This window comes from Eptatretus burgeri, chromosome 14, assembly GCF_056783735.1.
Source record: "Eptatretus burgeri isolate ZD-2024b chromosome 14, Ebu_testis_v1, whole genome shotgun sequence".
Taxonomy (NCBI): domain Eukaryota; kingdom Metazoa; phylum Chordata; class Myxini; order Myxiniformes; family Myxinidae; genus Eptatretus; species Eptatretus burgeri.
In genome coordinates, this window is record NC_140974.1 from 14,648,808 (window position 1) to 14,663,534 (window position 14,727).

Here is a 14,727-nt window from a genome sequence, read left to right on the forward strand (position 1 = left end):
CCTCGTCTGTCTGTCTGTCTGTCTGTCTGTCTGTCTGTCTGTCTGTCTGTCTGTCTGTCTCTCTCTCTCTCTCTCTCACTAATCCCTCTTACATCCCTCCTTTCATAATTCATTCAAAATTGTTCACTGTACCTAGACCCATAAGTATTTAACAAAACCAACATTTAACAAATATTTAGCAAATACTGGAGGCCCCCTGTCGATCTGCCATGTTCACCATCTCAAACTCGTTTTCCTTGTCGACTCTTGGGTCCTTGAAGTAGGCTCTACTAAGTGTATCAGCCAGTTGCATGTCTTTGGCTGGCCAATAGTGAATCTCAGCATTGTATGTTTGCATCATCACGAGCATTCTCTGCAGCCTCTTTGGTGCTCTGTGGAGAAGCATTGTTGTAATGATCTCCAGCGGTTTGTGATCAGATTGTACCTTCACCTGTCTCCTATACATGTACAGATGAAACTTCCAAACCAAAAACAACTGCAAGGAGCTCCTTCTCTATTTGTGCATATCTGGTTTCTGCATCAGATAGAGACCTGCTGGTGTATGCTATGGGACGTCCTTCTTGGATCAGTGTAGCACCAAGCCCAGTGTCAGAAGCATCCACCTGCAGGGTCAGCTCCTTCGATTGGTCATTGTATTTGAGCACTGGTTCAGCAGTAATCAGCATCTTAATGTCCTGCATAACTTTCTCATGTACTTCTGACCACCACCAGGTGACATCCTTCTATTCTGTGTCAGTCTGCGTCGGGGCTCGCACTTGTCACTAAGGCCTGGAAGGAATTTACTGAGACAGTTGACAAGCCCAAATGAATCACTGTACCCCTTGTACATCAGTTGGGTTTGGCATTTGCACCACCACTTTCACCTTTCCTGGGTCTATTTTGAGACCCTCTGAAGTGACTACATGACCAATGAAGGTCACTTCTTTGAGTTTAAATTTCACCTTTTCCTTGTTCAGGTTCAGGTCTCACTCTCTATGTCTCTCCATCAATGCTCTCACCTTCCTGTCATGGTTTCTCTCTGCCTCTGCCTGTGTCTTTCCTTTCCCAAACACCAGGATGTCATCCGCTACTGACCTCACTCCCTGCACACCCTTTAGTGCTTGGTTTTGTCTCTAAAATTCTTCTGTGGCTGTCGAGAGCCCAATGGCATCCTTAGCCATTTATATCTACTGCATGGGGTGTTGAACGTGGTCAAGTATGAACTCTCCTTATCGTGTTAAATGAGCCAGAAACCATTCTTGGCATCAAATATGCTGAACACCTTTTCCTCTTTCAGTATGTCCTCAATTGTAGTCATTGGAGAGTGACATCTCTTAAGTCCTTGATTAAGGTCTCTTGGATCCAAACAATCTCTGAATTTCCCATTGGATTTCTCCACACACAGAAGCCTGGATACTCAGGGGGTCAGAAAGTCTACAGGGGCTATTATCCCTGCCTCAGTCAACTTGTTAACCTCCGCCATCTTCGAAGATGGATGGAGGTTACTGTTTTCACCCCTTTCTGTTTGTTTGTTTGTTTGTTTGTTTGTTTGTGAACAGTATTACGGAAAAACTCCTCGACGGATTTCGACGAAACTTGGTGGGGGGGTAAGGTATGGTCCAAGGATCATGCCATTAAATTTTGGATTTGGTCCCCCCCGCCAAAAAGAAATTGTTAGAGAAAAAAAAATTTTTTTTTTGCATTTCTACATGTTTTAAGTGATTTCCAACCCCCCCAAAAATTGTTACCCCCCAAAAAAAATTGTTGCCCCCCCCAAAAAATAGAGAATTTTTTCATTTCTACATGTTTTAAGTGATTTCCAACCCCCCACAAAAAAAATTGTTACCCCCCCCAAAAAAATTGTTAGAGAAAAACTTTTTTTTTTGCATTTCTACATATTTTAAGTGATTTCCAACCCCCCCCCAAAAAAAATTGTTTGAGAAAATTTTTTTTTTTTTTTTTGCATTTTTACATGTTTTCAGTGATTTCCAACCCCCCCCCCCCAAAAAAAAATGTTGGAGAAAAGAACTATAACTCTGTCAGCACTGTTGACATCATATTTAATGAATAAGATATAAGGTTCACTTGAGTGACCCAGCAGTATTGGCGGCGGAGGTTTTGCACTCTCCCGAGTGCTCCCCCTCTAGTCTAATTCTGCTTTCAGTTTTCCTTTCAGAGCACTTGGAATATTCCTCGGTGGATGCACTACAGGCCTCTTACTCTCATCCAGCAACAGATGGTATTTGCCTTCCAGCTTTCCAGTCCCCTCGAACACATCTGCAAATTCCTCCAGCAGTTGTCTCTTGTTGAGAGGGAAAATTTCTTCAGGTCTGGCATGGACGCTCCTCAGGTTCTCTGTGCGCACTGTTAGCAACCCCATTTGCTCTGCTGCCCTCCTTCTAAGAATTGGTATGCAGTCTTCTATTACAACAAAATCTGCTTTGTACTTTCTTCCATTTTTTGGATTTCTTATCTTGAGGTTGGATTTCAGCAGTGGGACTACTGTTGTACCATTGTACATGGAGAAAACTTGGTTAGTGTTCCACAGCTCCCTGGCATACTTCCTTGGAATAATATAGCATGTTGCACCTCTGTCTACCTGAAAGCAAACCTCTCTTCCTTCTACTTCCATTTTCGCAGAGATCTGCCTTGAGTATTTCAACTCCTCCAGGCTGTTAATTTGCTCCAGGTCCACTCTCTCTGGATCTAATATCATGACCTTTATCTGTTCATATTCCAACATCTTACTAGAGCTGTCATCTGCTTGATCCACAACATGGACTGGTCTCCCTCTGCATCGAGATAAGTGGTTCTTCTTCCCACACTTGTGGTACTTGCGTCCATGGTATCCAGGATGATACCACCTGTCCATCAATGATCCCAAGCCAGTTATTTGACAACTCTGATGTGCGACAAATCTGCATGCACTTCTCCATTGTGAGGTCAATTTCTCGGAGAAGCCTCTCTCTCAATGCTGACTCCCTGATTCTGCAGATCACTCGATCCCGAATCAGACTGTCTTGTAAGTTTCCAAAGGTGCAATTTATTGCCAGTAACTTGAGCTTTGTGAGGTATGCCTCGAAGGATTCTCCCTCTTCTTGATTCCTTATAAAGAATCTGTAGCGATCCACCATCTCATTCTTGGGTGGGTTACAATGTGTATCAAATGTCTTTAACACATTCTCAAGTGTTTCCACGCTTGGCTTTATAGTTTCATACAAGTCCCGCCCTTTACTGCCAACCAGATACAATAACATCTTGATCTTAGTGTGATCATCTTGAGCAGCCATGGCTAAATTGAGGGACAAAACAGCTCTTCCTTTCACAGCCTCCATGACTGTGATAGGTTTCTGGCCACCAAATCAAGTTGTTGCGGTGGCTCAAGTAAGCAAGATAAATACCTCTACTCCAGGGACTTACTCTCATCCAAAATGGCTTTTACACCCAATTAAGGAGAAGGTTAAAACCCATCCCCCAGAGCAAAGCGTCCACTCGAACACAACTGAGCAAGGCCGGAGAAGCTTCCCCTCTTTCTTTCTGGCATCCCCAGTTGATGCAACACAGAACGATTGCTCCCACCACGTCTGACAGTATGCAAGATTTCTCGTCTTTCTCAATAAAAGACTCATGGACACGTAGCTCGGTTCACATGCACGGAGCAATCTTGATTCGCCGTTCACACCGCTCTGCCCGATGGAGACCACACCGACCTCGTCACACACACTCTCTCTAGCGCCGCCTGGCGCTATCCCTCTTAAACCCGTGTTCCAGGCAGAGCTCAGAACTGCATGCAACGACATGAGTACAGCAAGTTCAGCATGGATGCTACAGGTCTCTGGAGCTTTACACCATTTCAACAGGTTCATCACAGCCTGTGTTTCCAAAAACAAAGGTGGATCACAGTTGATTGGAGGGTCAGCAAAAGGGATACTAACACTCCTGACATCCAACTCAACAGCTGATGGATCAGCCTGGTACAGCTGCTCAAAGTAACCGGCCCAGCGGGCCTTCACTTCAGACTCCTCTATCAAGAGCCCACCACCCTCCACTCTAACTGCAGTACACCGAGGGATGGGTTTGGATGAACGCAATGCGTGAATTCCCCTGTAAGCATGAGAATCACTTGACCACAAGTGAGGCTCTACCCACTCACAGATTCCTCGCACATAGGCCTCATTATCTGCACTCAACGCACATTGAGTTTTATGCCTCAACTTCCTGAACAGCTCAGCTCTGTCATTCAGCCTGGCCCTGCAACTCTGGTCGATGGTATCCAGTGTCCCTTTAGAGACAAAATTCTTCTTTGCCCTACGGTGAGTTCCAAGACATCCACCGGCAACATCAAGGACGGTGGTCTTGAAGGCACTTCACAACTCTTAAGGATTCCCCACAGTACCCAGACTGCCCAAATCCCCACTCAGCCTGTTTGCAATCTCCTCAGATACCCTCTCATCCATGAGCTTGCTTACATCCAGCTTCGGCTGGGATGGTACCATTCTCCAGGATTTAAGCTGCAACTTCAGAGTTGCTCCCATAAGTTTGTGATCGGTATTGAGGAACTGAGCAGTCCAGTCGACCCTGCAGTTCCGTATCATCCTCCAGCGACCATCAACGAGCACATGGTCAATCTCCTTCATCACATCACCAGCGTTGAAACACAAAGTCCACCCATGAGCCTGTGGGCACTGAAACCATGAACCAGTCACCCTAAGTCCATGACTTTTTGCAAAGTCAAGGAACTTAGTGCTATTCTGGTTCACCGTTCCAGACCCATGTGGACCAACACATGTCTTGTAACCATACCTATCAGTTCCAGTCAATGCACTGAAATCCCCCAAAACTAGAAGAGTATCTCGCCTGGGGCACTGATCAGTCACAGACTCGAGCGTGGCATAGAATGCCTCCTTCACGGTGAGATCACTTTCCTTAGTCGGAGCAGACACAGTTGGCATGAGAAATGAATGGCCGTTGGCTCACAAGGAGCTGCTCCACCCTTTGACAGGTTTTGTTTTTAATCCTGCTGTGTGTCCATATAATATACCCTCCTCACCAGGAAACCTGGTGGGGGAGACGGTTTAGTCGCCGACAACCCGACCATGAAACAGGTTAGTACAGGTTTACATGGTACCTGTAGCAAGTCCCACATCTGATCTGGCCTGACCTGACAATAAGGACATGCTTAGTACACTATCTAATCCCCCGGTTATACATGGTTATACAGTTATGCACGATCCAGTACTCTGGTTGTAATTATCTGGGAGATGCCATCAGATCTTTAACATCCACCAACGACCAAAGCGGGAATACGGGTCCTCCTGCTTAACGTCCATCTTAGAGACGGCGCAAACATTGAAGAATCACCCTGGATGTGAAACACCAGTGTGGAAGTTTATAGCTGTGTCAGATTTCGAACCCAGACGAGACGAGTGCCCACACCTCTAAGTCTAAAGTATCCTGCCGAGCTAATCCATTTACAAAAGCAAGTTAAATCGGTAAACACTTCTAAAAGATTCCTCCCATCACACTGCAATTCTTCCATTTTTCTGGAGTGCACTTAAAAAAAAAAATTCTGAAATGAAAATGAAAAATAAAAAGTGAATGTATCCAGCATTCTGCCTTGCATAACATATATTTTATCGTTTTATTACCCGATACCAATGCGCAAACTCATCAATTACCATAACATTACCATCAGTGTAAATTGGATGAACGACTCGGTAATCAGATAAGTATATTTTGATAACTCCATTTCCATTCCTGCACATTATGTAGTCGCTCAGTGTGCGGACTAGCCTTGCCTGTTGTATTACGGTATCTTACAAAGTGCGTTCGTTAACGTAAATTGCCAATTGCCATTAACACCACCCACACTGAATTGTGCATTAACTCACCACACCGCCAACATTTGTTACACTATTGGCTGCACCGTATCCGTGATTAATGTTCCTATATTTCCCGCAGACAAAGCAAATAATTCTGCCGCAGGCAAAAAGAACAACGTCTAAATGGTACAGTCGGTGATCTGGAAAATTGCAATGGAAATAACTTTCCACAATTCCCCCTCTGCCTCCTCCAGCACCCCCCAACCAACGTTCCTTCCTTCCTTTCTTCTCCCCCTTTTTTTTTTTGTAAAAATTTGATTCCTGCATCCTCTTCTGCAAACCTGCTTTCTATCAATTCATCCTCTCTCCCTCCCCCTTCAATAAAATAAGTTTTAAATGAATAACTTAACAGCTCATTCCACTAACCTCAGAACAAGCTCGACAAAATTGCCTTTGTGACATAAAAACTACCTTGACAGAATATAATAGAAAGGGTGTGAATATTTTATGAAGAAGAGTCATAAGTACTCTGAGCTCCGAGACATGAAGCAATTTTCCAAATTCTGATGTTGTTTGCGGAGTGACGATTTTTGGCCCAAAGACCCAGCGTGTGATTTCATTCACCAGGATGTGTTCCGAGAACTCGCATGCATACAGCGGAGGAAGCCCTTGGGATCATTGTGAAGCAGATGGTTTGAGGAAAAAGATAATACGTATCTAATTTCATTTGATCACTATGATTCTCCAATCGGGGAGAAGATGCTCTCAATGAGTGACCTGGAGGCGAGAATTGTGCTGGTCAGCCTCCACTGCGTTTCAACGAAATTCCAGAGTGGAAATGTAGCCGGGGCTCCGGCACACAGTAGGCTGAGCTTATGTTTTTAAGGGATTTGAGGATGTTTAATGGTCACTGGTGATGGCACATGACATGACGTCACAGCCAATGTACCAGCAGCTCAAAAACAAAAACAAAAACAAGGTATGGTGGTGGTGTAACCCACACTGTTGTCAGAGCATTTGGGCGCCCACGAAAAATCTTTAAAGTTTCCGTGGTGAAGAAGCAAACCTTGGACATCTTGCCACTCCTTTGCAAGGTGTGGAAATTTCGACCCTGAATATCAGCCATGGGAAGGAAACACACACCAATGTGGAGAATGCACAAAGGGCACCTGTTCCACCACCAAACCATTCATTCTCAAAACAGAAGGCGTACCATAAAATGCAATAAATCACAATGTTGGTTTTCATTGGTTTGCTTAAAGTTTTGAATCACCTTGTGTTGAAACAGGAAGTGTGTTTACTTTGGTGTTTAAGACCCTGAAAACCAAACACACAAGCTCATTAGAGTAACGCGGGGCAAGATTTCCCTGTCGGAAAAGGTGGTGACAGATCTCACTACAACCAACGCCCTCCCATCCCTGTATTGGTTTTCTACAGTGTAGTCCAGTTTGCTGAACATTATTCATTTGAAATTCACTGCAATGCCAAGAGCCAGAGATCCCCCTGGTGAAGACATTCAGGATACTGAACATAAATGAGAACTAGAGCGAGGTCAATGGGGCGCAATCACAAATCTCCATGCCTCCCACTGAAAGAAAAGTTGAAAGATGGCAAAAGGTTCCACAAGGAATGACCCAATAGCAAATTCTGAGTTAAATTATATTTTCCGTTTTGACCCCCTGGGACGTTAAGTCCCTACCCCCTGGGGCATGCGCCAGGGATCAAAATCCGAAAACTCGTTACATATTTCACGCGTTCCCCAATGTTGATTGCATAAACAAAGTTTCATTAAAAATGTTTGAAAACGTGCCCGCAATTGCATTTTTTTTTGTATTTGACATTTTGACCCTGCCCGAGGGGGTGGGGCCAAAAATGAGACAGCTCTCGCACCTTCATGCCATGTGCTGATCATAACTACCAAGTTTGGTGAAATGCTGCACAGTAACCATTTAGGAGGAGATAACCTGACGGACGGACAGAGAGACAGACGGAGCCGATTGCAATGTCCCCCGGTTCTTTCAAAAAGCGTGGGGGGTAATAAGAGTTCTCTTACAAGGAACTTCATCGCAAATGGAGGCCACCAAAACCGATGGTTGTTTGTCTGTGCTCTATCCTTTTAAACACTGAGGGTCAAGCAAATAAGCAGCACGTACCATTTTTAAAGTCTTTGGTATGACTCAGCCGGGATTGCGAACCACTGAGCTCCCAGACTCAGAGTGGACACCGACCATTACACCACGAGTCTGGTTTTGAGGAGGTTGCGTAGAACTAGTGCCGAGGAGGTCACACAGGGAGGGGTCTTTCCCGCCAAAGGGTATCTCACCCACACCTTGTTCTTTGTAATTGAGTCAATACAATCCAAATCGATTACATCATGAGTACTGTCGCCATTCGTGTTTGCAATTAACTGGATAATCAATTCGTGTTGTTTTGTCTCACATTGACAATTAACGCTCCATTTGTTTTCTTCCATGGGTTTTATCAAAATGTTTATTGAGTAACAGTTCTGTATTCCAAGATTGGTGCTGGCTTAACGGTGAAGGTGGCTGGTTTAACGTATAAGGGTCTTGACTTCGAGCTACTGTTTTATAACCGTTGAATTAACACCAGATGGGTTGACTCGCCCTGTCATCTTTGTGAGGTGGTCAAAATGAATACCAGCTTACTGGCAACAGGGGCATCAGCGGCGCAGCTTCCCTTCCAGAAAAATGATGCAACCAGCAGCCACAGGCTGCACACGAAATAACAGCAACAGATCTGCATTGAAATGCACATGAAAAGAGGGTTTGCTCCCTTTGTTTTCGAAACATCACACAATTGTGACACAGGTGGATCAAACGGGTGCAAAAAAGATCAGCGATAACAAGACGGCCAGCACGCTGGGTTTCACAGCACACACAGACATGGCTTTGAGGTTTAACACTTTCAATGGAATCTTCTCCAGATTCGTTAAATTACACTGGTCAACAACAAATTTGTTGTCTGCATTTTTTTAAGCTGATTTAGGACGAATCTGATGCGCTGAATCCAAAACTCACATTAGTTTTGTTCAATCAGGTCAAGTTTTTTGAGATATGGCCACATGTCGTTTTTTACATTTTTGTTCACATGTACGCATGTGTGGAGCATTTTAGAAGAAGTTGGTGGGGGTAAAATGTCATGTCAAATAATTGTTTTGATTGGAAATAATTATTTTAATGACAAGAAGTATTCAGGTACGATAGTTCTGGGTGATTATGTCGAAAAGGGATCAGTTTGAAGTCATAAAACCTCAAAATCTTCCAAAAATTGGTGAGGCAAAGCATAAAGTTCGTGGATCAAAACTAAAGTTAATGGGGCAGATTTTGTAATAATGTGATACAAAAAAGTTGTATTTCTTGAAATTTCCTCCGTTTTTTCTCTGAAGAGAAGGACTTGGTGTACTGTGCTGATATTGCGCAGCTTCTGCTCAAGCTTGGAGTGCCACAGTACGAACCCAAAGATTGGAGACTGTTCATTGACAGCAGCAAGCGATCACTGAAATGTGTTCTGCTACACAACGGCAACCAGTTTGCCTCTGTACCCATCGCTCACTCGACTACACTGAAGGAGAAGTATGAAGCGGTGAAGTACGTGCTGGAGAAAATTGGTTATGATCAGCATAAGTGGTTTATTTGTGTTGACCTGAAGATGGTGAACTTTTTGTTGGGACAACAGTCTGGCTTCACCAAGTACCCATGTTTTCTGTGCATGTGGGATAGTAGGGACCGTGCTCAGCATTACACGAAGAAGGACTGGCCTGTGCGGGAGGAATTGGTGCCATGCAAAGAAAGGAACGTCATCAACGACCCTCTGGTGGACAGAGACAGAATACTCTTCCCACCGCTGCACATCAAGCTCGGCTTAATCAAGCAGTTCACCAAGGCTCTGGACAAAGATGGTGACTGCTTCACTTACTTGTGCCAGGCTTTTCCAGGATTGACCATGGAGAAGTTGAAAGCTGGCATCTTTGATGGTTCTCAGATCCGTCAGCTCATCAGAGATCCAGAGTTCAAAAACTCAATGAACAAAGTGGAACTGGAAGCGTGGAAGACATTTGTTTTGGTAGTGAAGAACTTTCTTGGCAACAATAAGGCCAGAAACTACGCAGAACTTGTCAACAACATGCTGACTGCTTTCAGAAACCTGGGCTGCAACATGAGCATCAAGATGCACTACCTATTTTCACATATGAACCGGTTTCCTGAGAACCTGGGTTCAATGAGTGACGAGCAGGGGGAGAGATTCCATCAGGACATGAAGGAGATGGAGACCAGGTATCAGGGTCGCTGGGACGCAGTAATGATGGCTGACTACTGTTGGAATCTGAAGAGAGACCTCCCTGCCGCTGAACATTCCAGGAGTTCGAAGAAACGGAAGTTCAAGCCCTGAAGTTTGAACAGTGGTGACGCAACATGCAATTTACTTGTACTTACCTTTATCAATGCCCACCATTCAGATGACAGTAATCGATGTTTCTATCATGTAATCAATAAATGTTGTTGGCAAAACATTTTTTTTTCTTAAAAACATGTTTAGGATGATATGTGTTGACAAAAATCAGCTGATAATGCCACAAAAATGTAATTGATTTTGTCACAAGATCTGATTTTTTCAAATCAACTTAGCACAAAAACCTGACCTGATGGAGAGAAACGGATGCCATTTCCTGATTCAGCAGTGCCAGAATACCCTAATTCACTTGTAGAAATATAGACAACATTCAGAAAGTAAAAAATTGTTGACCAGTGTTATCCATTGCAAAATAATAATTCCTACTGTACAATATTCAGTTTCATTATTTTCCACATTAACATGTAATACAAGTTTTCTCAACGAACAAGGGTAGAATTCATCAACAAAGAGGATTGACTCCAGGATTTACTAACTACAGTACTATTACTACGACTGCCACTACTACTACTACTTTAATAGCCCCACGATTCCCATGACCCAGGTAACGTGTTTGACGTTCTACTGAAGGTGACTGAATTGTAATATGTTCAGAGTACATGCGATAACTCACCAAGTCTTCACGAAAGGGATCGTGAAAGTCCACCGATGTTCCCAGTGCCGGCGGGTGGAACCTCTGGCTTAATGACCCTCTGATGGCTGACAGGCATCGATGCCTCTCCTTGCACGCAAAACACCAGTGTGATAGTTAATAGCTGCATCGGGATTCAAACTCAAGATAGACAGCTCAAAGATGAGTACACAGATGTTTCAGCTTTCCTGCCAGTCTGAAGCCGTCTTCGCGTGGACCCTGAAAGCAGTGGACCCATGAAAAGGACTTTCCAATTCCAATCCGCATTCAGGTTGCCGAGTTCCGCATGCTATTGTCATCAATCCACTAGGATGTATATGTATTGGGATCCACTATGTTCTTTACTTTCTCGAGACATCCACAGCATGGGGGCAAAAGGAAATTCATAGAAAAACGTTAGGTTACCTTTTGAATGGCATATCTGTGTGTTGTTAACTCCATATGCGGGTTTCAGAAGGTGAAACAAAGCCCTTCCAGGTCTCAACGTAGCAATTTTCATGCATGTGTGCGTGTGTGTGTGTGTGTGTGTGTGTGTGCGTGTGCGTGTGTGTGTGTGTGTGTGTGTGTGTGTGTGTGTACATTAGCTCTTTCCTTGTAGGTTTTGGAATCTGTTGTTGAATTAGGTCCAAATGTAATCGTTCGTAATGTTCTTTCCATGCTTCACTGATACCCGTCTGCGAGAGGCTTCTTTCTCCCTCGCTGAGCACATGTCGAGTGAAAAGTTTTGTTGAAAGTTTAACAAAACTTTCAAAGTATCGAAAAATAAAAGCTTTGACTCTATTTCTTCAAGCACATAACACCAGTGACTTGTCAAACAGCTTACATCTCTATCCCTGCATCGTTCCCAGGTGAGCAGTTTGGTAAGACTTTTGATTTAACCTTCTTTGCAGCATATTTGTGCTGCAACGGCTACGCAACTGCTCAACAGTTATTTCCCTGATCACAGGATGAATTACAGTATTTATTAAATAAATTCAACGGGCGTTTTGAGTTTTCCATCGACTGTATAACTACACGATGAAAATTTCCACGCGTTTGTAAATGAACAAAGGTTCTCTGTTGGTGAGATAATGATGCACAAGTGATTCTATAATGGTGAGCAACAAGAATGATAACGAAAACCCCAACTGAGTATTTAAAAAGCATTCCGGGGAATATCACGACAAACGAGCTACAAGTGGATGTCATCAGAGGTTCAATGAAGAATTTGAAAAGAGCTCTTGGAACGAAACATTGAAAATGAAGTTTCCCAATTTGGTTCATGAATCATGATCTTTTATCAGAAAAGAAAGTGGAAATTTTTAGTTCTGGGAGAACTTCATCCCACTTCCTGAAACCCGCAAAATGGAGATAGCAACCGACGCAAAATACCGGTCAATCAATAAGTCGATCTAACTACCCATTTGTCTATCAAAAGACTAAATTAGAGTTCATAGAATGCCTTACCCCATGCAGTGTTTAAGAATATTTGGCCAAATAAGAAAAAAAATGCCAGTTGATCGTCCCAACCCGCTTCGTTTTTTGAAGCTGCCTCCTTTTTTTATTACTCCTTATTTTGTCAAACATCCAGAAAAATTCCATATCTTCGTGTACGACTCTTACACCATTCTTTGAATCGATCATTTTCCTGATCTCAAAACTGAAGTTATTTCGCTTCCACCGAGCCGCAGTGCAGAGAGCTGTACTGCCACTTCCCTTTTCCATGTGCGATATGTGAGCAACACTGATCTGTGTACATGTCTGTGTATGTAAGTTCCATCACAGCCATTGCAGTAAAATTCAGTGCACACTTTGGATTAAAATGATGCAAAATCCGACTGGTTATAAAACTCGCAAATTGCGCAACGAATGTTGAATGTCGGCAAATTGCTGAAACACGACGAATCATTTTGACGATTTAAGCTTCACTTTTGAAGATGGTTTTCATGCGTTTGCAAGTTGGGACGGGAACTTCGAGTCCTGAAGCTGTGGTATGCGAGAACAGTTCTTGATAAGTTATGCTTGCCGCGTGATGTTTTCTCTGATTTCACGAGTGGGGAATGATTTTCCAATTTTGTTTGACTACCAGACAGGCAGAGAGAGTCGAAATATCATCTTACACCTCTCTGCGCATGTGCAATCGGGACGAATTTGGAGCCAAAGCATTGCTAATCTACGGGCTTGTTTTCCGATTCATGTTCAAAATATGGACGCTCACCTTCGTGAGTTCAGCTCACTTTCGTGCAATGGAGGCCACATTCGTCAGGTCAACCAATCCCATTCTTTGTGGACAGAAATAATTTGTCCGAACTCTATCTATTTTGAATATGATGGCTTGACTGTGTGACAATTCTACCAGTCAACGTTGAGTCATCATGAAAACCACCACTCATTCCCCCCCTCCCCAACTAGCCTTCAGCTAATTAGCATAAAGTTTCATGATGCTCTCTGGTTCCACCAATCAGGTAATCCCATCCTTTCTTTCTCTTAACCAGTCAACACTGAGGACATTACATTGTAACTTTATAAATGAGAGTTTGGTGCTTCTTCATCATCTGCTTGCGGGTTTATCCTGAGGAGTGCAAGTCGAAAAGACATTGATTGAAATGTGCAAGACATTGATCATGTCCATTTTATTGAAACGCATATTCAAAACATAATAGTCAATCGATTAACAATTGTTCCTCGATCATAAACTGACAATTGCGGATGGGTGGATGGACAGAGAGAACTGAACCACTTGCTTCACCCTGATTTTTTGCCTCGTGTGCAAGGGGTAATTATGCATTAGGTCTGCTTGCCATATTATTGCCCCTATGTAATAGGGCAGACATTTTGAAGTTGGTTCAGATACCGTAACACAATAGTCTAGTCTTTTAGTACTGTACTCATGATGGTACCGTCTGCTGTTTATTTCCCAAATTTTGGTGGAACCAGAACCCGTTTAACATACAGTTCTGGCTTACCGTAACGAGCACATTCTGCACAGTGAAGCACATTCCATTCAAAGGTGACCCTTCGTGCAGGTAACCCCAATCTGCGTGCATGAGCTTGCACGTATAAAAAAAGAGAAATTAAAACTTCCCGTGGGTGTCTTCAAGAAAGAGAAGACTTTTGAACTGGTATTGTGAGAGAAATACTAATTTCCTGTCGGGTCTCCTCATTTGCTTATGATAGGGTGTTCTCTTCGAAGGCCAAACACCATCCGACTATATCCAATTTGCTGTTTATTTTTGCATCATGTCGGACAAATTAGGCAACGTGTTGGCCACCACACTCGTCCTGTGCCACACGGTGTGTGTCACGCACGAACATGCTCCATTTTCACTACGACATGCCTGTGCCTTTGGCCTGTGGCGTTTTTGTATGTGCGCAGAATAGATTGTCGGGAAAATAATATTACAGTTTCACTGCAGCCATCAAACTCTTGGTGGCAATACTCTAAGGTCAATTCCTATATTGCAGAGAATATCGTTGATATCACACTTTTCACATAAACCATCACACTCTCCTCTGGTGGAGAAACTTTGAAATGCTGGGAGGATGAGGATGAGGGTGGGTGTAAGAAGTGGGGGATTGGGTGAACAAGCCATTGGACCTAAGGCACTGAACCTGCTCGAATCATGGCCTCCAGGTAAAATATAACTTATAAAGCCCATAACTGGTGAAGTGCATCGGCTTTAGTTGAACCTAAATTACGCCAAGCGACAACATAAGCAGGAAAAGTGGGAATAAGTGAAGGATGACTGAACGACCAACTTCGGACATTTTACATATTAACTCCTGGCTCACATCTTGGCAGGTGTCAAACATTGAATATTGTTAACAAACGCATTTGAACCAACAAAAAAAACAAACAAACAAGCAAACAAAGAAAAACATGGA